Source organism: Neophocaena asiaeorientalis, unplaced genomic scaffold, assembly GCF_003031525.2.
Source record: "Neophocaena asiaeorientalis asiaeorientalis breed wild unplaced genomic scaffold, Neophocaena_asiaeorientalis_V1.1 scaffold89, whole genome shotgun sequence".
In the NCBI taxonomy this organism is placed as follows: Eukaryota; Metazoa; Chordata; class Mammalia; order Artiodactyla; family Phocoenidae; genus Neophocaena; species Neophocaena asiaeorientalis.
The window spans coordinates 6212054-6238263 of NW_020172592.1; the positions used below are offsets into that span (position 1 = coordinate 6212054).

At 37.8% G+C, this 26210-nt stretch overlaps 1 long non-coding RNA gene across 1 annotated transcript in view; it reads left to right on the plus strand.

Annotated features, from left to right (window-relative positions):
- LOC112395351 (uncharacterized) overlaps positions 1–25629 on the plus strand; it is a 96782-nt gene extending 71153 nt beyond the window's left edge. Inside the window, exon 6 of the long non-coding RNA XR_003002363.1 lies at positions 25378–25629. This is a non-coding gene — a long non-coding RNA (uncharacterized LOC112395351). The remainder of the gene's footprint in view (positions 1–25377) is intronic.
- Positions 25630–26210: the final 581 nt, after the last annotated feature.

The following is a 26210-nucleotide window of genomic DNA, read 5'->3' on the forward strand; positions in this document are numbered from 1 at the left end:
AATAAAAGCTGGATTTATAAAGTGCCAATTTGTTACTTGAAAGTTAAGACATTGATTGGGAAGGAGTGGGACCTGGAGTGGGGTACCTGTATGAATTCAGATGGAGCAGAGAGTCTGGAACCCCTGAGTTTTTCTGAGCCTCCCTTGCCTCCTGCTGTAACTGAGGAAACTGGCTTTCCCTTATTCCAAGGTCCTGTAAGAGCCTCACCTAAGTTGGTTGCAGTAAAAAAGGAGGCCTAGCCTTGTCAAGACCCACCAGCACCATCTCTGATGACCTCTACAGCTCAAGTCAGAACAAGTACAGGGTATGAGTACAAGGAGAGTGTAGCTGTTACTGAACTCAGGTCTGGCTGCTTGCTGCTTGACAGTCAATACCCAAGAGAGAGGCAAATGTTGGTAGAAAGGAAAGTTGCTTTTAATCAGAATGCTGACAATCCGAGGAGATGGTGGACTCAGTGTCCCCCAAAAGCCATCTCCGAAGATTCTGTTCAGCTGTGAAAGCTATAAAAGAGAAAAAGGGAAGTAACCTCAGTTAATCATTGAGGTAGGGGGTCAGAGCCATCGCCATCTCCCACCGCGTGCAGGCTTGTCGACTTCTTGTGATCTTTAGATGCTATCTTGTTCACACAGTTTATTCACGAGATTACCGAAGGGGAAGCTAGGGAATAGACCTGGTCATCTGTTAATTTCTTATTCTTCATTTCTACTTCTTTGATCTATGGAAAGACCAACAAGTTAGGCAAAGTATTGTGTGATCAAAAGATTTGAAAGGGGGCTTCCCTGGTGGCGCAGCGGTTGAGAGATAAAGGGCGCTTTCCTGCCAAAAGCTGCTTACATAGCTATGCTCAAAAGAATTGCAAAATTTGCTATTATATACTGGCAGAAACTTGGTGAATTTATGTGGGAATGGATTTTCTGGTTAGATTGAGATAGATGGACTATAACATTGGATTAGGCTAAGTATATTTATTTTTTTTAATTTTTTATCTTATTTTATTTTTTATCTTTAGGTTTTTTTTTTTTTTACATCGTTATTGGAGTATAATTGCTTTACAATGGTGTGATGTATGGTGTTAGGGAGTGTTCTAATTTCATACTTTTACATGCACCTGTCCAGTTTTCCCAGCACCACTTATTGAAGAGGCTGTTCTTTCTCCACTATACATTCCTGCCTCCGTTATCAAAGATAAGTTGAGCATATGTGCATAGGTTTATCTCTGGGCTTTCTATCCTGTTCCATTGATCTATCTTTCTGTTTTTGTGCCAGTACCATACTGTCTTGATTACTGTAGCTTTGTAGTATAGTCTGAAGTCAGGACTAAGCTAAGTTTATTGATATGAATTCACAGAGAGTCTGGATTTAATGCATTGGTTCAAGCAACCGGAAGTGGCTGTAACAGTTTGATTGGTTGATTGAATGAAACTTGGACTCAGTGGTTGTCTACATTCGTTGAGGTTGAGATGCCAGAATTTCCAGGCCTAATGTTAAGGAAGAAATTCAAAGTTTTAGGGAGGTGGGAACTTTGGAGTGGATTAATCATATGCAGTCTTATACTGCCCTGCTTCCTCCACTGTAATGTTAGAGAAAGCCCAGCGATTACTCCCTTCACTAAGGCATTAAGTAATATATTAGTGAGAGAAGCTCCAGCATCTATAAAAATAGCTGTGTGACTGTGATGGCTGTTCTCTGGAGGCTAGGGATGAGGGATTCAGAATGCTTTGACACACTTCACACAGGAAAACACTGAGGGCCCCCCCAAATTTAAGTTTGTTGGGAGTAGATGTAGAATAAGAGCCCGTGTATATTGATTTCCGGTCTGAGACTTCTTTATTAAACTTCATTTAGGCCAAAATTCATCACATAGTTTTGGTGTGTACTTCAAGACACAAGATCACTTTGATTTTACACATTTATATCCATGCATACTTGTTTTCTCTCTCACATTTGACCCATGGGTAGAAAATCGAGAGACAATCCCATAACATGCAAAAACAAAAATTGCAGTCCATTACAGTAACTCTGCTGCATGCATGTTTATGCTGCTTTGAAACTCCAAAGGCAGAGTTGAGCAGTTGCAACAGAAACCTTATGACCTGCAAAGCCTAAAATGGTTACTCTCTGGCCCTTTATGGAAAAAGTTTGCCCACCCCTGCTCCAAAAATGAAAACATTGCAGGTAAAGCTTAAGTTCTTCATGATCACTCTTCTTTTTGTCAATATAAATTCAATAATATTATGTTTTCATGTTGGTAGATTACTTGTAGATTTAAATAATCTATGATTTCTCTGTCATTAGGAAAGATGGGGCAAAGTTCTCAGAAGACAGAGCAGAATGACTGTCTCCTAAAGAAAGATAGGCTACTTGGTCTCCCTTTTCACAGCATATTTTAAGGATTATAATTACTACAGGGAACTTTTATAGTTCACTGATGCAAAGTTGCCTCCTGATGATTAAGAGGTGACTTTATTTTTTCAACTACTGACATTCACTACATTAAAAAAAAAAAACCTTTCCTCACTAACTTTTTAAGGCCTGATAGTTTGTCAAATTTAATACATATTCATTATGTAAAATTGGAAAAATATAAAAAAGTAGAAAGAAAAAACATATAACTCTCTAGACCAACCACCTAAAGACAACCATTGTTAATTTGGTTTCTTTCTTAGCATTAATTTTAATTGAAAAATGCTCAATGAATAGAAAGAAAAAATTGATGCATCATTATTTTCTGGCTGTTTGTAGCTTAGCTTCAAATGTAATATTTATAGAATATTTAGTCAATAAATAATTAGTTGTCACCTGCCTCTTTTTACCTTGTGAAATGTAAGTTTGCATGTATTTTCCAAAAGTCAAGAAAAACATATTCATATCTAGACAGGCCATTATATCCTAAATTACTGAAGTCACCCTGGAGATAAAGTTGTTTTGAGATGACTGATTTTTTTCATTATCGCACCAGCCTGAATATTTACTGCTGTGATCCTTTTTCACCATTCACACTTAAAAAATCTCAGGAAAAGGGGAACATAAAAAGCTCCTAGGATCCTTCTCCATTTCAGTGCCTCTGTCACGAGGTGCCCTTGTCTAGCCTCTTGTCTCCCGTGGGAAAATGCACTGTGGCTGCTTAGTCAGATGTGTCTTCTGGAGACATGCCATGATGGAGTGCTTCCTGATAATGCCTGTCTGAAGACCTGTTTCACACACCTCTTCTCAAGGGATTAAACGGATATACTGGCTGAATCATAGTTTGATTCTTACGTCAGTCTTGCTTTCCTTCCCCAGGATTACCTTAACTTTTTTTTTTTTTTTTTTTTTTTACTGGCCCGGGAAGATACCGCGGAGCAACTAAGCCCGTGTGCCACAACTACTGAGACTGCGCTCTAGAGCCTGTGAGCCACAGCTACTGAGCCTGCGTGCTACAACTACTGAAGCCTGTGTGCCACAACTACTGAAGCCCGCACACCTAGAGCCTGTGCTCCACAACAAGAGAAGCCACTGCAATAAGAAGACCGTACACTGCAACCAAGAGTAGCCCCTGCTCGCCGCAACTAGAGAAAGCCCACGCACAGCAACAAAGACCCAACACTGCCATAAATAAATAAATAAATACATACATAAGTTTATTAAAAAAGAAAAAAATCTTCAGTGAACACTAGATTGGTCTCCTAGTATAGCTGCTGAAACAAATTACCTCAAAGTTAGTGGCTTAAAATGACACAAATCTATTATCTTACAGTTCTGGAGGTCAGGAGTCTGAAATAGTTCTCACTAGACTAAAATCCAGGTGTTGACAGGACTGTGTTCTTTTCCAGAGGCCCTAGGGGAGCATCTGATGTCTTGCATTTTCTAGTGTCTAGGCGTCTCCTACATCCCCTTCCATCTTCAAAGCCAGCAATGGCCTGTCCGGTCTTTCTCATAGTGCATCACTCTGACGCTGACACTCCTGTGTCTCCCACATTTAAGGTCTCTCATGATTACATTGGGCCTACCCTGGATAATCCAGGATAATCTCCCAGGTCAAGATCCTTAACCTAATCACAGCCACAGAGTCTTTTTTGGCATCTAAGGCAACATGTTCACAGGTTCTAGGGATAAGGACATGGACATCTTTCCAGTGGGTACATCATTCTACCAACCACAAATACTTTAACTCACAAGAGTGGATAATGTCTGAAACGGGACAGAATCATTGGGGAGATACTGTTTTCCTTTTGCTATTTCTCAGTCATACGAGTGTACTACTACTTCCGCTGTTGTAGTGTAAAATACCTTTCAGGAGTAAAATAATTATTATAATTTTTTTTTTGCGGTACGCGGGCCTCTCACTGTTGTGGCCTCTCCTGTTGCGGAGCACAGGCTCTGGACACGCAGGCTCAGCGGCCATGGCTCACGGGCCCAGCCGCTCCGCGGCATGTGGGATCTTCCCGGACTGGGGCACAAACCCGTGTCCCCTGCATCGGCAGGTGGACTCTCAACCACTGCGCCACCAGGGAAGCCCAAATTATTATTCTTGCAAGCCCTTTTTCAGGGCTGGCCCAAGGCAAAATGGTGATGTAATTTGTCTGACCTGTCAAATTTTTTCCTTCCAGTTTTATTTATCCTTTCCCAGAACTCTGCTCTCTTCTCTTACTCTCAATCTTAGGTTAATCCTGATAAAATATTTTGCAATAGGAGCTAAAGAAATGACCCTCCTGAGGATATTTTCACATTATAAAAAGGTTTTGAAAATCCAAAGACTTAAAGACACAGAGTGGAGCTATAGGTTCCAATATGATCCGTAATAGGCTGATAGTAAATTATATTCAAATGTTTGTTCATTATGTGCTTTGCCTGTCACTGCGAGGGTTCAGAGATAAGTAAATCTCAGTTGCCATTCTCAAGGAGTTGATAGTCTGGTCAATTTAAAATTCATATTCTTGCATCAGAGGACTTTCAAACCACCCATGTAGGTTCTAGTCCTTTGTAGCTATGTTATCCTTAACAAACATTAGTATTTGAAAACTAGGACTTTTTAAAAATGGAATTGCTATAGACCTATTTTTACCAATGGTTGCAAATTTACTAATACAGTTGACCCTTGAACAACACCGGGGTTGGGACACTGACCCTTCACCCGCTCAAAAATCTGCTTACAGTCTGCCCTCCATATCCACGAGTTCTACATCTGCAGACTCAACCAACCTTGGATCGTGTAGTACTGTAGTATTCACTGTTGAAAAAAATCCACGTATAAGTGGACCTGTGCCTCTCAGACCTGTGTGTTCAAGGGCCAGCTGTACAGTGTGCCAATAAAACGAAGGCTTAAAGTTTCCTATGTCTTCTGACAGAAGAAGTGGGGGAGAACGGGGTGAGATATAAACCTTAAATTTGCCAGTTTACAGTATCTTCTGGTTTAAATATTTTCTTCTGATTGACTCAGATTCTTAGATTTAAAACTTATCTCCCCTCCTTCTATACCTTTCCAAAATGGTATCTGGACACCAAACAAACCTACCTTGGGCTCCAGAAGGACATACTATCTCTATCTTTCAAGACTGCTCTCTACACAAGCATCCCAGAAAAGATAGCCTCTGCTTACGTAATGTGAAGAAACACAAAAATAAACGGGGAATTGTCTCCCAACGCACGCATCCTTAACCATAACAATTAAATTTCCCGGCTCAGCCTTAAAGGTAGAAGGGGTATTCGTTCTACATTATGGAAGAAACTATGCTCAGAGCCTTAAAGGCTTGACTAAAGTTATAAGAGCTTTGGCACTACCAGAAACTAGGGATTATTATGAATAAAATAGTTTGGTTTGATATCTGCCAAATATTTCCCAAATTATCTATTGACTTTACATTTGTATATCTTTCCTATTTAAAATTTAGGAAGACCGCAACTACATGGTGCTTGTAACACACAGATACGGTCTTGACTAGGACAGTCGCAATCTAAAGACTGTATTTACCTGAATTCTCAGAATTTCTTTTAGGAATATTTTACAGCTCTGTTTGGTGTTTTATTTTGACGTGTACACTGTCAGGGAGAAAGGTGGTTCATGCTATTAGGGTAATTAACATTAGTTGCTAACAAACAGCTCCCAAGTTTCAGTGACACAATACAAAAAGTTTTGTTTCTTACTCATGTCACAGACCAAAGCAGGTCAGATGGCTCTCCCAGGGGTTCTCTCCTACAATGTTGAGTCAGGGATCATCTGGTGGTTCTACTTTCCAGTAGGGCCTCCAGAGTCCTTGAGTGCCCTCCATTTGGCCAGCTAACTAGCAAAGAGGGTTGAAGACCAGGTGGGATATTATAGGGGTCAGGCCAGAAAGTGAGGTATATGACCACCCACATTTCACTGGCCAAAAATAGTTACATGGCCTGACCTAGATGCAAAGAGTAGGGAAATGTGACCTTCGTATTGCCTCTGTCATGTCCTTTAATAAGAATCTATCAGTCAACATTATTTATTGATGATCAGCTTGGTGCATATCATTGTATTAGGTACTATGAAAGTAAAAAGAGAGTCAAAATTTGCTATGCATGGATATAAAAAATGGATTAAGGCAAGAAGTCTTTTTGACTCATTCTGTTAAATAAATGATTTAGTAATAGGGTGAATCCAAAGCTCCATTGTGAGTTAGTAGAAATAGGGGCACATTTAACTCCCAGAAATAGTGTATAAATTATGGTGTATGTATTAGATAACATGTATTCCAGGTTCAAATTTCAGATGCCCAGATCACTGGTAGGGATTGCAGACTGCCTTCCATGTTCAATGGCTGAAGAGGGCAAAGCTAACCAGTCATAAGAACTTGTGTATAACAGGTTAATTTTTTTTCATAAGCATAAAAATGATACTGCATGTGAAGCAGTCAGTGACATCTCAAAGGAGGATGGAGTTGGAACTTGGGATTTGGGTCCTGAGAAAACTATATAAAAGAACAGGAAACAAATGACAGGACACGGTGATTATCATCCAATTGGCAAGGGCTGCTATATAAAATAAAAGGGGAAAGGAACTAGCATAATTATTATGTAGTGACGTTAATAGACAAAGAAAACATAAGTTAGAATTACCGTGACCTCCATTTTGTGGCAACAGACAAATATATTTTCAAAAGACCTGGTGACCTTGTAATTATGGAATGAAAGCAAATTAAGCACCTGCGTGCCTTCTGAGGTCCAATGTTGCTCACCCCTCACCGCCCCCATTTGTATTTATAAATGATTCAGATGTTTAGATAGCACAGTGATGGTAGCAGGGAGCTGATATTTCTTGAACGCCTATTATATGTTGAAAACCATAAGTTGCTTTTTTTTTTTTTTAAGATAAGTTTACTGTTTTAATTCTCACGAGGATGCTCTGAGGCAGGCATGGTTACCCCTGTTTTGTTTTGTTTTTTTTTGCGGTACGCGGGCCTCTCACTGCTGTGGCCTCTCCCTTTGCGGAGCACAGGCTCCGGACGCACAGGCTCAGCGGCCATTGCTCACGGGCCCAGCCTCTCTGCGGCATGTGGGATCTTCCCGGACCGGGGCACGAACCCCTGTCCCCTGCATCGGCAGGTGGACTCTCAACCACTGCGCCGCCGGGGAAGCCCTACCCCTGTTTTAACAGCAGAGAAAGCTGAAGCCCAGTGAAGTTGCATGACTTGATGAAGGACACGTGACTAATTGTGGAACTGGTACTGGAAAGCAAGTCTTTGGCCGTTTTTTTTTAATTGCTTTGCATTGTAATGGTGACACGAATATAACATTATTATAATCTCTGGTTGATATTTTACATACTTTATAAAGCCATGTAAGGGAGAGGAAAAGATTGCTTGCTGGAACTCCACAGAAAAGGTAAAACAAAGGTGAAATATTGAAATGTATTGATTTTGATCACAGAATGGTAGATCTCACTCTACCATTCACGCTCTCATTCTCTTTCTCTTCCTTTCTGATTTATATCTCATCAGTTTCTGGAGAAGCATTGATGGAGGCTCTTTGGTTGACTCCCAGGAAAGTAATATGTAGTGAAATTATTTTCAAAGTTTAGCAAAATACATTGGTTGCCTTCATATTGTGAAGAACCAACAATACTGATAGATGAAAAAAAAATCCGTGTAGGTAGTACATGCTTTTATGCTTTATATGAATGGAATCATATTATAAGCATTTTCCATAGCCTTTTTTGTTTAAGATTATGTTATTAGGATTCATCCCTATTGTTTTGTGCAGGTGTAGTTCTTTAATTTTTACTGTCGTATGTGAAGTTCCATTGCACATATATACCACAATTTTTTATCCTTTGTATTGTTGATAGACATTTGGGTTGTTTCCAGGTTTTTGCCATAACAAGTAAATGCTGGTATGAATGTATGCAATGGTGCATGTATGTATCCTGGTGCATATATGCAAGTGTCGCTGTAGGGTATATATATGCTTAGGAGTATAATTGCTGGGTTAAACTTTATTATCTAATAAAGTTGCATCAACTTTATCAGATAATGTCATAGTGTCTTTCCAGAGTGGATTTTGTATCAGTTTACACTCCGAACAGCCATGTAAAAGTTTTATTTGTTCCACAACCACTTTTTATACTTATTATTGTCATTTTTTAACTCTTGCTAATCTGGTAGCTCGGTGTAATTTTACTTAGTATACCTCAAGTACTAATGAGATTAAACACTGTTTCTTATATTTTTTGGTCATTCTTGTTTCTACTTTTCTGTTACTTTCTAGGATCTTTGCCTATTTTCTATTGGGTTGTCTTTTGATCATCGATTTGAACATGTGTTGTTGTTTTTTTTAAAACATATCTTCTGGATACTAATCATTTGATAGTAGTTTGTGATGCAAATATTTCCTTTCAATTTATGATTTATCTTTTTCATTTTTAAAATAATTTTTTTGGGTAAACACAGGTATTAAATTGTAATGTAGTCAAGTTTATCATTGTTTCTTGTATAACTTGTGCTTACTGTGTCTTAGTTAAGAAACCCTTTCTTTTTTTTTTTTCGGTACACGGGCCTCTCACTGTTGTGGCCTCTCCCGTTGCGGAGCACAGGCTCCGGACGCGCAGGCTCAGCGGCCATGGCTCACGGGCCCAGCCACTCCGCGGCATGTGGAATCTTCCCGGACTGGGGCACGAACCCGTGTCCCCTTCATTGGTAGGCGGACTCTCAACCACTGCACCACCAGGGAAGCCCCTAAGAAACCCTTTCTATCCTAAGGTTGTAGAGATAATCTCATATCTTCTTCAAAGCTGTTTTATTTTTCATTTTAGCTTTTTTTTTTTTTTTTTTTTGTGGACAATAGGCACGAGCCTGTGTCCCCTGCATCGGCAGGCGGACTCTCAACCACTGTGCCACCAAGGAAGGAAGCCCTCATTTTAGCATTTTAACCATTAAAAAAAAATTTTTTTTTAATTTAATTTTTGAATTTATTTATTTTTATTTATTTTTGGCTAAATAAATTTATATTTATTTTTGGCTGCGTTGGGTCTTCATTGCTGCACGCGGGCTTTCTCTAGTTGTGGCGAGTAGGAGCTACTCTTCAGTTTGTAGATTTTCTGGTGATACCCATTCTAACTGGTGTGAGGTGATACCTCATTGTGGTTTTGATTTGCATTTCTCTAATAATTAGTGATGTTGAGCAGCTTTTCATGTGCTTCTTGGCCATCTGTATGTCTTCTTTGGAGAAATGTCTATTTAGGTCTTCTGCCCATTTTTGGATTGGGTTGTTTGTTTTTTTAATATTGAGCTGCATGAGCTGTTTATATAAAAAATGTTTTAGTTTTCAATACACGATTTTCTTAATGTATATGGTGTGCCTTAGGAATATAATTTATTCTTTTCTATACGGTTAACCAATTAGAATCCCTACATTCTCCACCAAATTGGGGTGCTAACACTGTCATATATCAGGTTTCATGACTTGTATAATCAAAAAGCCCTTTTCTTAGATCAGATTCAACAACATTTTATTATATGGTTATGATTAAATGTGTTTTCATTGAAAAATAAAGTGTGGCTTAGGTGGGTTAATCTAGATCTGCTGAGCAGCAAGCAGGAAAGGTGTAAAAGAGAACACTGAGGCAGGGAGACCAGTTAGGAGTTTACCACAAGTTCGAGAAAATGAGGTTCTGAATCATGACGGTGATATGACAGTGGAAAGGACAAAAATGTGAGAAAACTTGCAGAAAAAGAACTGACTGTATTTGGTAAATAATTGAATATGGAAAGTAAAGTAAGGTAAATGTTAAGTGTGACTACAGGTTTTGAGATTGGATGATTCAGGTTTTAGGAAAAACAAGATTATTTCAATGTTAAATGTACTAAAATTGATATGGCTAGAGGTCACTGAGGTAGCGATTTAGGAAGTTTTTGTATATAGTTAGGTTAAATCTGTTGGAGGGATACTTTTAATAAACTTTGTTGGATTATGCATTCTTATTGTTTCATAGGAATTCTTTATATATTCTAGCTACAAATCCTTCCAGGAATATCTTCTTCTGTTTGTGTCTTTTTGTTTGTTTTTAATCTTTTTATGGTATCTTTTGAGAAACAGAAGTTCTTAATTTCTATGTAGTCAATTCCATCAATCCTTTCCTTCATGTTGCACATTTTATTTAAGAAAGTTTTCTGTGCTGTGGGGTCATGAAAATATTTTCCTACATTGTGTTTTAATTATATTTTTAACAGTCACATAGATATTTAATCCAAATGAAATTGAGTGTTTATGGTGTCAGGTAAGGATACATTATCATTTTTTTCCCCTTACGGATACTCAATTATCCCAGTACCATGTTGAAAATTCCATTTGTCTCCCATGAGTTTTTAAAACCACCTTGGTCATATATCAACTGATAAATGGGTGAGTCTGTTTCGAAGCATTTCATTCTATTTCATTTCTCTAATTGTCAATCTGTGTAAACACCACCTGATTTAAAATTCTATAACTTTATTAAAAATCTTGATATCTAGTAAGGCAACTTCTCCAAACTTTTTTTCTTCCTCAGTTGAATAGTGTCTTGACAATTTTTTGATCCTTGAAACTCACTACAAATTTTAGACTCAACATGTTAATTTGTACACACACACACACGTGATGGGATTTTTATTGGCACTGTACTGAATTTACATAACAATTATAGAGCTGTCATCTATATGATATTAGTCTTTGCGTTCATGAGCATGGTGTACCTCTTGATTTATTTAGGTCTTCTTTCATGTTTTTCAGTACAGCTTTATTTTTGTCCATAATGATTTTGCATATTTTTATTAAGTCTATTTCTGAGTATTCCATAAATTTTTATTTTAGTTTAAAAAATATTTTTCAACTCTGTATTATTGGTGTATAAAATGTAACAGATTTTTACCCTGCAAATTTATGAAAGCCTTTTTATTCTAGAAATTATCTGTAGTACTGTTGGATTTTCATGACACTCATATCTCTTGAAAGTAATAATATTTTAATTTCTTCCCTTCCGTTCTTTCTATTGTTTATTTCCTTCTATTCCCTTTTGGTATTGGCTTGAAACGCCAGTACGAAGTTGAGAAAAATTGGCCATTCTAGTCATTGTCGTGATTGCAGAAGGAATGTTTTCATCATTAAGTATGATATTTGGTGGTACTTGTTTTTGTAGATACTCTTTATTAGATAAGGAGAGTTTGCTAATTGAAAAAAAATCAAGGTTGAATTATTGAGCTGGACCAAGAGAAAGGGAAATAGATTGGGAAAGGAGAGTCCATTGAAGTTTTTATTCCAATTTTAATAGTTTTAATTTCTAAGTGTTTTATGTAGTTCCCACCCTCTTCTTTCTTTCCTTCTGTCCTTTCCTTCTTTCCTTTCTTTCTTCCTCTTTCCCTTCCTCTCTCTTTCTCTTCCTTCCTCCTTCCTTCTTTCTCTCTCTCTAAAACCAGGTTTGTCTTTTTAAAAGATATTCTCTTATTTTCCCTTATATTTTCAGAGTCCTCTTAATTTTTAAAATAGGTAAGTTTAATATTTATATTTTGTCTTCTAATTCCAATATCTGGAATCTTTACATATCTAACTTTGCTGTCTGTTGTTTCTATTACCTCTGACGCTAGGTGGCTTGTTTCCTGGTGCATTTTGTGAACTTTTAAACTATAAGTTCATATGTCTGGGAATTTTATCTGTTCGAATTTTTTAAGCCCTGTGTTTGTAATTTATAGCTCCACTGACTATTTGCCTTTGCTCCTGCCGAATATTGGGGAACTCTACCAAAATAGAAACAGTTTAAAGTAAATTTTCTTGCTGGAGGATTTTTCTGGATGTATGAGTATATGCAGAAAATATGAGATTGGGCTAGTATGAGACTGGGCTACCAGCTCAAGTGAGGGCCAGCTTGTGGGTAGGAATTCCAAGGGACGATTTAGTGTTTCCTTCTACCCAATGACACGTTTTATTTGTTTTATTTATTTATTTTTTTTGCGGTACATGGGCCTCTCACTGTTGTGGCCTTTCCCGCTGCGGAGCACAGGCTCCGGACGCGCAGGCTCAGTGGCCGTGGCTCACGGGTCCAGCCACTCCGCGGCATGTGGGATCTTCCCGGACCGGGGCACGAACCCGTGTCCCCTGCATCGGCAGGCGGACTCTCAACCACTGCGCCACCAGGGAAGCCCTGACACATTTTATAATAGGCCATTTTCCTTGTTGTCCTCTAGATTTATTTCTAGTTCACATATACCTTGAGGGTTTAGGCCTCTGGGGTATCTGATTTATGAAGGCATCGCCTATCAGACTCCTCATCTTGGTCAGGTAGCTCCCAGAATTGTTACCTGTGAATACAGAAACTGAAGTTCACCTTCATGGGCAAATGTCCTCAAAGTGAAAGCCAGACTCAGAGCTCAGCTTACCTCTCTGGATTCCTACATTTACTTAGTTTTTGGTTTCTGAGGGTCCTTACTTTGTTGCTAATACAAGGTGTATTTAAAAATATTTTTTTATTATTTTAATTATTTTCAGTGGAAGGGTTGGTCATGGTGTTGTGTGTCATATTACTGAAAATGGATTTTTTTAGCCTTTGAAAATAATATATTCCTATAATAAATTTAGATTGGCATGAAAAGAATGCAGGGGATTCTCTGAATAACAGATAACATAAAGGTAAGATCATAGACTAGACATTTATTCACTTATTCACTCTCCTATACATGTTTACTGGCACTGTGTAATATGAGGTGCTGTTACACTGCAGAAGATGCCAGTAAGTATATTGAAAGGTCCCTGGATATCAAAGATAATTTGTATCATTTATAGGTATGAAAAATAAATTCAATAAATATAGTATAAACTAAATGCTCATACCCAATGGGGAACTAAAACAAATAATTATTTAAAAAGTGTTATTTTAGCTTAATTTATAGGATAGACAGAGGGAGATGTGTGGAAGTTCATTCCGGTAAATGACCAAAGAGCATGGACAAAGGGGTAGAGATAAAAAATCATGGAATGGCTCAAGATAACTATGTTTGACTGGATCATAAGCAGTTTTAAGGAAATGGTTAATGACAAGAATGGAAAGTTAGGCTGAGGGCAGAGCAAGAAGGGCTGTGAATTCTAAGCCATGTAATTTGAGCTTAAATTAGTAGCGGGATTGAGAGTTATTAATAGATGCATAAACCTCTCAATTTTATGCAGTTTAAAATGTGTCCTTTATGGGAGGCTAATAGTAGAATCAAGACCTAGCTAAACTCTAGCAATTATATAAACAGGGGTAAATGAGAATGGGATGAAGTATGGGAGTGTGAAACCTGTTGGTGTTTTATTCAGGGTCTGGTATGAATAATCTCCATTTCTGACGATGGCTTGATGTGGTTTACGTAATTACTTTCTTCCATTGCTTATAAAACATGTTATGTTCTGAATAGGTTTGAAACCACATCTCAGTTTTTCCTTCCATGAGTAAGATTCAAGCCTGAGTCCTAACCCCGAGGACACAATATTTAGAAGCAAATTTCCCCCCTCATTTTAAAGAGGAAGAACCGGGCTGGTTCCTGCTCAGATAGTTTTGGTTACTTTATCTTATTTTTTAGGTTATGATATTAGTTTAACAGAGCACCTCTATAAATTTCTTAGGCCACCCCATTTTATTAATAAGAAAGAGAATCATTAAATGTCAATCAGGATTTGTAGTATCAAAACCCAAGGTCTACTTTATAAATGCTAAGGATCAGAAAATTATCAAAGGAACACTAATAGGCATACTACAAATGGCTAATGTACTTTTTATTTCTGAATTGAGATGAAAAATGAGAATGTGTGTCTTTCTTCAGTGTAGTACCAAAACCTCGTTAGGGTCTGGCCAGCATGTGGGGAAGTGACACAGCTGAGGCTTTCTCAGGCGAAATACATTAACGTTACAAATGAAACTTGGTCCGAATCTATCTGAAGGAGGATTTTCTCTCAGAGGTATAGTAAGAATTTCATTAGCGATGCAGTTATTAAGCTCTGTTGAATAATTCTGTGTTTTAGAAAAGGAAAGTGACCTTTTGTATCTCTCAAAGGGGTAATAGCTCTGCAGATACATTTAAAATAAAACTAATTGGGACAGGACACCAGATTTATAAAAACATGTGAGGAAATTTGTTAATCAGTTGAAAAATACAAGGTATCTTGAACAAAGCATTTTATAATGTTAGATGTCTGACCTTTATTATTTCCTAATCAAACGTCTTTATCTTCTGTTATAGGTTGTAGATGGGGACTGGAGGGCAGGAAAATACTGTTGAAAATTCTCAGTTTTGTACTACTTTGAAATATGGGCACAATTTGTCACATAAACTCAATAATCAGCATAACTATTGTTTTTCTTCAGTTATCAGAGTTACATATTTTTCACATTTTGACATACTTGGAATCTGAGTGTTTCCTAAAAACAGTGTCAAAAGCAATATGTCCCAATTCCTATGCTTCTTAGTGGTCATTATCTTTGTGAATAACATTACAGTCATATGTGGTAGCATTCGGATGCCTAAATTAACTTAAGTTTGAATCTGTAATGTTGCTTTAAATGTTTTAAAAAGAGGTAACATTGTAGTACAGAACTGAAAGGAAACATGATTTTATACAAAGAAGGACTATTAAATGCCAAGCAATGAAATCAGAGGTAGCAGAAAACTGCCATATCTACTGAATATATTATGGCATTTCAAAGCCCGGAAAGATTGTATGACAGATTCGTAGTCCTAAAGGATTATTACTCAGGTGCCAAGCATCTATTTATGAAAAACTTCTGGATGACTTGCAGGATAAGGTAATTTACTTACAGTTAATGGGTCATTCAATTAAGGAAAAAGTAAAACTGTCAGCTTAACGAAATCCGAAATGCAAACAAAACCCTAAAATTATACTGCCAATCTTAAAGATGCCCAAGGGGTCAAGATCACAAGCATGGATTATAAAAATCAACTCAAGTCAAAAATCAACTCAGAAGACTGAGCGGGGAGACACTGGAATTCACACATCATTTTGATCATGGAGAAAATGCTATCTCTAATTACACGAATAAAAATATAGTATCATGAGCATGAAAGCAACTTCAAATATATTTAATTTAGTGTTTCATTTCTGAAAACATAACAAATACTTAGAAACAAAGGGTGATCATTAAGATCCAAGATAGATTTACTATCTCTAAATTACTTCACACTAATATGATATTCTCTTGGTAGTGTTGTTAAGTTTGAGCTGGGATGACAAATCTGTATCTCAGTAGGACACTTAAATTGTGTTCTTGTGGACAAAATGGAGAAATATGGCCTAGATTAAATAGTGTATTAGGGACTTCCCTGGTGGCTCAGTGGTTAAGAATCCGCCTGCCAATGCAGGGCACACGGGGTTGAGCCCTGATCCGGGAAGATCCCACATGCCGCGGAGCAACTAAGCCCATGCACCACAACTACTGAGCCCGCATGCCAACTACTGAAGCCCACGTGCCTAGAGCCCGTGCTCCGCAACAAACCACCGCAATGAGAAGCATGCGCACCACAACGGAGAGTAGCCCCCGCTCGCCACAACGAGAGAAAGCCCGCGCGTAGCAACGAAGACCCAATGCAGCCAAAAATAAAGAAAATTTAAAATTTAAAATAAATAAATAGTGTATTAAAGGTTGAATGACTGGCCGATACGGTCTGGTGAGTGCGTTGATGGCATCTGGAGAGAGGTTTCCAGTGGCTTGTGCATGGCTCTTTCCTAGTTCTCCTTCCATGCAGTGTAATTTGTTGGTAATTTGAACACATGGAAAACTTTCCTATAAGACTTGCAGTTGTAAAAATGGAGCAGGGATAAAAATACTTTGGATCCAGTCAGTATCTCTAAAAAATTTTGACAGAGTAATAGACTGAATCTAGTAAGATTAATGTTACAAGGGGTAAATAAAAATCCTGAATCTGGGTATGTAAAGTGAGCTTGTTATATAACCTAGTTCATCATTTCTAACCATTTTGTTAGACCCCTCTAAGCCTCAGTGTCCCTATGTGTATAATGGGAATAATAATACTAGCTACTTAGTCTGAGGTGAGAGCTCAGCACAGTCCTGGCACATACTAAGTGTTCAATAGGTGCTACTACTTTTCCAGAAATCCTGGGATAGAATCCAAATTCTTCCACTTATGGGGTATTTGACCCTGGGTAGGGTACTTATTCTTTCTAAGCCTCATTTCCCTTATTTGAAAATAGGGATAAAATAGTATCTACCTCACAGGTGGACATCAGGAGAATTAAACAAGATGATGCATGTGAGGCCCTCTTCAAGGTGCTTGGCATATCCTGAGCTCCTAATGAATGTTAGCAATTACAGTGAACATTAGTGCAACTTTCAGAAAATCCCCCTGGACATGAAACTGAAAAAAAAAAACCAACTAGAGCCTCTCTAGAATATGGTAAATTATACTTCTCTCTTATAGACTAAATCTATGCTGCTACTTCAGTTTAAATGTATACTTTCAAGAGGAATATTGGAAAATTGAGGTGAACGTAAAGTCAAATCATGTGAAAAATGATGGAAGAACCTGGTGACATTTATTCTGGAGAAGAGAAGATTATGATACAAGAAGCTATCGGAAGGGTTGTCATTGAAAGAGGAATGGGGCTGGCTCTGTTTGGGCCCCAGAGTTAGAACTGTGACAATGAGACAGATATTTTGTTTCCCTGAAGAAGGACTTCCTTTCATGGCTGCCTGCGAAGGTAGTGATTTCTCGGTTACTGAAGTTTTTTTTTTAAGTCTGAAAAGTCATTTGAGGGAGAATTGCCGAGAGGATTCAGGGATTTGAGATGGGATTTGGCTCAGTGATCTTTAAAGGCCAGTCCTTTCCTGAGGTTCAGCTGTGGACTTCTTTACAGTGCTTAACATTTAAAACCTTAAAAAAAAAAATCTGCATCCAGTCACCTAGTCTTTTCTCCCAAATTATTTGACTGAAGCCTCTCACATGAAATAAGAATTGCATATCCCTGACCTTTAAGAGCTAAAATGTATTTCCTTCCCTGCTCTTATCTGACGTATCCGGGTAAATGGATTTGCAGAATCTGCATGCCAGTCATACTTGCAGAATTTTAAAGTAGGGAAGTGGATAAAATGATTAAAGAACTGTCAGGTCACAGGATTTCTGATGGCTCAGCTTTAGTTAGTTGCTAGCAATGCTCCTGTCCCAACTAATATCAATATTAGCTAATAAGCATGCAAATATTGAGTATATGGTTCACAGGCAAGCTTGTTATTGCAGAGGATTCTTGGAGCAATGTATATCATAGGAAAAAATTGTATCGACATTTAGTATCTCACTCAGCGTAATAGTCTGCTTCCAAGTGGTTTAATTTTTCTTTGATTTTTTTTTTGCAGTACGCGGGCCTCTCACTGTTGTGGCCTCTCCCGTTGTGGAGCACAGGCTCCGGATGCGCAGGCTCAGTGGCCATGGCTCACGGGCCCAGCCGCTCCGCAGCATGTGGGATCTTCCCGGACCGGGGCATGAACCCATGTCCCCTGCATCAGCAGGCGGACTCTCAACCACTGCGCCACCAGGGAAGCCCTCATTTTTCTTTGATTTTTAGTTTATGCTTCCTGGCCTTAGAATTATGTGTTGAAAAACTCAAGGATTGGTCCTCTGCTTTTATATTGATTAACAAATATCTCATGAGTGGCTCTGAAGGACAATAAAGTGAACTCCTCCTCCTTTACCTCCAAAACCTTGTGGTGAACTTAACCAGGGAGATGACATGATGTCAGTTCTACACCAACTCACAGGTGATAGCTAAAGGTTTGGCCATATGGTGAAGGAGCTGGAAAGAACAGGATTTGAGGCTCGCTGATGAGGAAGATTGGGGAAGAAGTATGGGAATGAGTCTCTTGAAATGGGCCTAGCATGAGGGAATATTAATGTCCCATGTGAATTTTCACCACGTGTTCAATAACCAGGTAAACTAGATGACTCACTGTTGATGTCAGTCACCTTCTTTCCCTAGTGACTTTACTGTGTCAGTGAGCCCATGAACAATGGTCCATCATAGCAGTGATGCTGACTGCATATGCATCAATAAAAAACCCGATTGCCTCTCTCTGAGGCTGACCTGGCTCTCCCACTATGGCTAAATGCCAATCAGCCAGCCTTGGAGACCAATAGGGAGCTCTTGATATTGCATAACATAATGAGGGGGCCAGCCTACCTGCTGGTTCATTATACTGGGTCCCCTCCATTATGGAGTGAACGGTGCTTTGTCCTCACTGGAATAAACACAATCTGGTTATGGTTTGTTTTCCTGGGCCGTTATGCTGATTCTGTTGACTTACGGCCTTACTTACATCATGCCTTATTACATTATGTTTTCTCACAGAATATTGTTTTTAATCAAGAGACTCATTTCACAGCAAAATAATTAAGGTCGCTGCTCTTGGGGTTCACTGGTATTTCCATAAAACCTTCACCCAAAAGCACCTGACTCATGGCATAGCAGAATGGTCCAAGGAACTGATTTACTGTGTCACCTGGGAAATAACACCTTTTGACATTAGGGTGGTATCCTTCAGGATAAAATACATTCTCTGAACTAGTGACTAACATATGATGCTGTTTCTCCCCAAAGCAGGACACATTGGTCCAGAAATTGAGGAGTGAAGTGTGGGTGGTATCTCATAATTACACTGAATGACCAAAGCACAAAATTTTCCTTCTCAAGTTCACGTCCTGCTAGTTTGAAGGTCTTAGTATTCAGTGGATAAATATTCCCCCAGGGGAGAAAATTGAACTGAAAGTTGGGATTTGAGACTGCCATTTGACTTTTTTGGGCTCCTCTTGCCAAGGGACCAGGAAGGAAAAAAAGTTTACTGTAGTGGGTTACTGTAATTTTCTAAGATGGAGCTCAGGGATTCCTCTGGAGTGCCTCCTAGTATTGTAATATCCAGTGCCAAAAGTTAATGGCAGACCACAGCAACCCCATACAGCTAGTATCACCAAGGTTCAGACCACTCAGGAATTAAGCTTCGGATTAGCTCACCAGCCAAAGAACCATGACCAGCTGAGGTACTGTCTGAGCACAAAAGGAACTTGGAGGAAGAAAGTTGTCAATAACCAAAGATAATCTCAGAAGCATTTGCAGAAATGAAAGTGACTGTCCCTCCTCATATTTTCTTCCGTGTTCTAACATATTAATCTTTTCCTCTTTTGTTTCCCTATTTTTTCAAAATTAATAAATATTTAATGTCTATAAAACTTAATGTCAGCTTTAGTGGCTGATAACTTTAGTATTCTCTGAATTGTACTGTTTTAAAAATAATTTTTAAATTAGCATACAGGAAAATTGACTTTTTTGGTGCACAGTTCTATGACTTTTAATACATATGTTGGTTTGTGTGACCACCATCACAATCAAGATACAAAACAATTTCATCACCCCTGCCAAAATTTCCCTTGTGTTATCCTTTCATAGTCACACTTCCCTACCACCACCCCTAACCCCCAACAAACACCGATTTGATTTCTATCATGATAGTTTAGTCTTTGTGACAATGTCATATAAGTGGAATCATACAGTGTGTATGCTTTTGGGATTGGTTTCTTTCCCTTAGCCTAATGCCTGTGATATTCATCCAAGTTGTAAGGTGTGTCAATAGTTCATTCCTTTTTATTGCTGAAGAGTAATCCCCTAGTTTTTAATATATGGTGGATTGGTGATAATTTTATAATTTATCTGATAGATTTTGGGATATCACAATGGGCTTGTCTTTGAGATAGAAGAGAAATGAATATCACCCAGAGATGGATGCTTCAATGCAGGAATAAGAGTGTTCATGCATGTTGAGTAGCAAGAGGGTGGACAGCTGCAGAATTGTAGTTTGACTCACTTCTCTGCAAACTGTCCCACTTTTAGTGTGCCTTTCTGAACCAAAGAGGTGAGACAGCTAAAACATTTTCAAGATTTCCTTATAGCTAGATTCTACATTAAAACTAGATTTGCCGAGGAAATGTACCCACACAAGACTCAGAAGGAGTAATTGAGCAACATGAGACGGCAGCTGCATGAGCGAAGATTTATTTTTCTGGCTGACACAGCATCAGGGGTATTTGGCTCTTCTGCTCTAGTAGGCATAGAGGTTTGTATGTTTAGTCCTTGGCGTCACAGGCACTGAGGGGTATGTGAAGGCTGCCGTGGAATTTCCACTACAGTAGTTTTGTGAGTGGTAGAGTATCACTCCAAGCTGTGTTTTACCTGGCTGCATAGATCCAAGCTTTGTTTACTGGCCCTCCAAGAAGATCTGCAAGGTACCCAATACTGCGTAATAAATTCCTTTCTCCTTATACTGAATAAACTGGATTCTGTTATCTGCAACTGATCCTTTGTTTCTGAAATTGAGAATTTGGGGATTCCCCCCAAACTGATCTTTGGATAATTTTTAGAACCTATTAAATTAATTGCTGTGTGTCTGAAATATTTCATATTAATGATAAAAAATTAATTGCTCTCATTTTTGGTGATTACATAACACATCAGTGCATGCAACACATATTTAGTGAGTGTCTATGTACTAGATCTGAAGATATAGCCATTAAAAGCAAACACAAATTCTGTTTTCATGGAGTTTCCATTTTAGTAAGGAGAGACAGACAAGTAAAATGGGCAGCATGATGATAGCGCTAGGGAGAAAAGTGAAGGGAGGAAGGGAGATAGGGAATGACAGGGATTTTAGAAAAGGTGGCTAGTGCTTACGGGTAAAATGACATTTGAGTAAAGACCCAAAGAAGGAGGAGCATTCTGCGCAGAGGGAACAAACAAACATAAAGGTTTTGAGGTAGAAGCATGTCTGGTAGGTTGAAGGAACAGCAAGGAGGCCAGTGTGGCTGGCCTGCCGGGAGTCAGGTGCCTTTAGGATCATAAAGTCAATTGCAAACAAAGGTACTAACATTTCATGCTGAAGATTACATACAAGTAATCAAACTGTATATGTGAATATATATATATATAATTTTTTTCCTTATTATCAACAAAGTGCAAAAACAAAAACTTTCAGAGAAAACTTCTAATCTCCTGAGAAGACATTGGAGGCACCCCTCTCTCGCCTCTTCCTGGTGGATTTTGGACTCCAGTGGAGAAATGCTGTGTAAATAGTTTAAGAAGGGAACATTTATAAAGAGCTACAAATATACCAATAAGCATGGTGATGCTTTGGGTACATTAACTCATTACACACCAAGCCTACAATGTCAGGTATTTTTAGCTCTAATTTACAGATGAGGAAACTGAAGCCAAGGAAGATTAGGCATTGTTCCCCAAGTCATACAGCCAGTAAGTAGTGGAGTTTCAATTTCAAAAGCAAGTTTGTCTGATTCCACACTATTACTTGATCCCTGAAGGACATGAAGAGCAAAGGAGATTTCTCACTGGTGAAGGGCTCTCATGGACTTAGAGACAGTAAATCAAGTTACCCTAACCTTTCCACATATGACCTATTTTCCATTTTTTGAATCATCTTTTTTGTTGCTTTTAGAATCCTCTCCATTTATCCTCACTAATTCCTCATTCTTCTTCTCTCACAGTTATTTAAAATATGAAAAAGTTGATGTGTAATATACAGTATATGATAGAATAGCTTAAGTATCATACTTTTTTAATATACCCCAGCTTTCTTGTTTAAAAAATTGAACTAATATGTATTTTCTGTAAAACATTTGGAAATATGGAAAAGTAAAAAGAAATAGAAAAAAAATCACCCATATTCATCTTACCCAGAAAACACCCATTATTAATCATTTGGTTTATTTTTTCTAAATTAATTAATTAATTAATTTTTGGCTGTGTTGGGTCTTCGGTGCTGCACCTGGGCTTTCTCTAGGTGCCGAGAGCGGGGGTTACTCTTCGTTGCGGTGCGCGGGCTTCTCATTGCAGTGGCTTCTTCTCTTGTTGAGGAGCACCGGCCCACAGGCTTGGTTGCTCCGCGGCACGTGGGATCTTCCTGGACCAGGGATCAAACCCCGTGTCCCCTGCGTTGGCAGGCGGATTCTTAACCACTGTGCCACCAGGGAATTCCCTCATTTGGTTTGTTTTTTGTCTTCTTAATATGGATTTTAAAACCTAGTTAAGCTCCTATTCTATATAATAATTTAAATATTTCAAAAATATAGAAAAATACAGAGCATGAAAAAACAACCTCCTAAATGGGTGAGTCCTAGAATCAGACTGCCTGTGTCTGAAACCTCACACAGTATCTTGCTGAGCAACTTGTGCCTTTATTTTCTCATCTGTAAAATGGGGATAATAAGAGTACCTCCGTTTCACCCTTCTTTCTTTTCAGAAATAAATATTAGAGGTGAAAGTGAAGTCCCTTTTATACTCCTCCCCAATCCCACTTTCCTGTCTTTTCCACTAGGCAATCACTGTCCTGAAATTGGTTCATTTTCTTCTGTCCATGTCTTATACCTTTACTATATTGAATGTATCTATATAAATTTTATGTCATGATTTTTCCCATTTAATTGAAAGCATTTTCATAAAAGCTTATCCCTCTGTCAGACACTTTGCTTAAAAATTCTTTGTGTTGCGATAATATACCATTAAATATCAGTATTTACTTAAAGTTTCCCTAGTATTAGATATTTAGGTTTCATTTATTTTCTTTTACCAGTAACACTGGTGAAACTTTTTGTTCTTACATTCTGGTATACATCTTTGATGATTTTTTTCAGGCAGGATTGATTGGCATTAAAGGATAGAAACTTTTAAAGTAATTCATAATTATTATAAAAATAATAATTGAAGACATCTGTAAAAATGAAAGAAAAAATGTCTGTATGCCACCATTAAAAGATTATCACTGCTAACGGGTTTATCTTCTTCTAGACATATTCCTTCCATAAAGCATACTTCAATCCCCTCCTTTCCCCTGACACACACTGTACTTGGCTATATACTGTTTATTAAGATTTACATTAACATTAAATGATCCCATTTCCTCAATTCATTTCATATTCTCTGGGAAACATGATTTTCAATGTCTGTATAATCCTACCATGTGAAGTAGCATAATTCATTTAGCCATTCTCCTATTTTGGAGCACTTAAATTACTTCATTTTGAACTGTATTAGACAGCAGTGAGTATTCTTATAGAGAAACTTTGTGCTGCTTAATCGGTTTCTTAAATGAGAGTCCTGGAAATAAAAATTACTAAATTAAGAATAACTATATTAAAGACACATAATACATATTGTCAAATTGCTCTCCAGAAATACCTGTTCTCTTGAGTGTATAACCCACAAAATACATTTGCTGAAATTATCTTCTGCTAATTAGATACAGAAAACACTTTCTATTATTTTTTTTTCATTTTGACTGATTAAAATTGACTTTAAAAAAATTGCTACTTAGATTCATTCAGATTTTATTTTTTATAACTTTTGTGAGCTTAGGCAATCTTTAAAAAGTTGGGGTTGGGGCTTCCCTGGTGGCGCAGTGGTTGAGAATATGCCTGCCAATGCAGGGGACACGGGTTCGAGCCCTGGTCTGGGAAGATCCCACATGCCGCGGAGCAACTAGGCCCGTGAGCCACAACTACTGAGCTTGTGCGTCTGGAGCCTGTGCTCCGCAACGGGAGAGGCCGCGACAGTGAAAGGCCCGCACACCGAGATGAAGAGTGGCCCCCGCTCGCCGCAACTAGAGAAAGCCCTCGCACAGAAACAAAGACCCAACACAACAAAAATAAATAAATTTTAAAAAAGCAGTTTCTTTAAAAAAAAAAAAAGTTGGGGTTATTTTGACCAAAATCTGCTTAAAGTTAAAAAAAGAAAATAAATCTGTGTTTAGCATCACTGGGCTATAGCTATGGCTTTTGTCGATTGTTAACAAAGTTTGGTTCAATTTTCAGGTACACATGGCACAAAATAATGTGGAAAATTGATGACCATCTAGTGACTTTTAACTTTTTAAACCTTCATAGTTGAACCTCTCCCCAAAAAATTCCATTGGGAATTTTCTATTAAAGTACTTAATAAAATTAGACTTTTAAGAATAAAGCTATTGGTCAGATAATCGGAAAGCATTTGAATAATCTGCTGTTAAATTCTAAAATAAACAGCTACAAATGAACCACAAAATTATCTTGGAATTTTCCTTTCTCTATCAGTCTGTATGCTGGTTTTAATTACTTAAGGTCAACATGTTTTCTCTAGGTGAGAATCCTATGAGAAAATCATTTATTGACAATGGCAAGTTGTCCCATTTAGGAAAATCTGTAATTGTCATTTGACCTAGGTTGACTGGGATGACCTTTGTTTTTACAAGCAAAGAAATTGTTTTCAGTCCATTAGCCATGTTGTTAGGTCTCACTTAGATGACAAAAAGAATAATGTAATTTGACTCAAATTCTGGATGGATTAAATAATAAAAACATATAAAGTAATAACAAAATAAGAAAATATAGGCATCTATTTGATCTTGTACTTAAAATGAAGAAATCACAAAAGGAAATAGTTGAGTACATAAAAATGACAATCTTCTGCAGAAAAGGTCACCAGAAACAAAATTAAAAGGAAGACTACAAACTGAGAAGAGTATCTGTAACATATATGGTAAGCAAAGGTGTAATATATAAAACTTACAAAGATTGCTTACAAATCAATAAGATTGAAATTCAATAGAAAAATGGTCATAGAGTGCCAGTGAGAAATTCACACACACTGACAAGAGAAGGAAATATATAGCCAGTAAATATATATGAAAAATTATTCAGTATTACGGAAAGCAGCTCTTTTGCCCCTTTCCCGTTTGTCCGTTCCTGTACCTCTCTAACCCTAAAAGAACATAATTATAGAAATGACATCACTAGGCAATTTAACTTTACTCCTGACTTATGTTCTACTGAATGCACACCATGCCTTGGCTAACCTGCTGATTCTTTTCCTAGGTTAAAAGTAGCAAGAATGAAGAATTAAGTAGTTAAAGAATGACCAGCTCTCTACCCACAGCAGCCCCCTTTGCAATCCTGTAGGCAGATCACATGGGCAAGATAATGTCTGAAGAAAGATACTGAGGAGTCAACCAGTCTGCACACAGTGGAGAATGATGAAGAATCTAACCTCGTGCCTCAGTGATTCACTGAGATTCTTTCCCTCTTTTCCCTTTAAAAACTCTCATGGCTGAGTAGAACCTGGGGAGTTGGTTCTGGGAAACGAGTCCACCTTCTCTCCAGATTGCTGGCCTTCTGATTAAAGCAACCTTTCCTTTCTACCAACACTTGCCTCTCCAGTACTGGATTTTGAGCAGCGAGCAACTGAACCTGAGTTCAGTAACATTACTAATTATAAAAATGACTATACATTTAAAAAATATTAATACACTAGCATTTTTCTCTTCTTCCAAAATGGCAAATATCTGAAGTATTATAATCTAGAATGCTGTGAAATAAGTACTCATAAACTGCTGGTAACAACTGACATAAAAATTTTTTCAGGAATTTTTGCACTATTCATCAAAAACTTAAAAAATGCTCATGCTATGTAATCCAATGATTTCAATTCTGAAAGGCATCATAGAAAATTAAAAGATGTATGCACAGATTATGTACTAGGGCATTCATTCTAGAATTATTAATAACATCAAATACTTGAGAAACAGTGCCTAATATCCAAAAGTAAATTACAAATAATCCAAACAGTAGAATATATTATATGGTTACTTAAGTTGTGCTGTCAGAGACTTTAATGACTTGAGAAAATATTAATGTTAAAGAAAAAATAA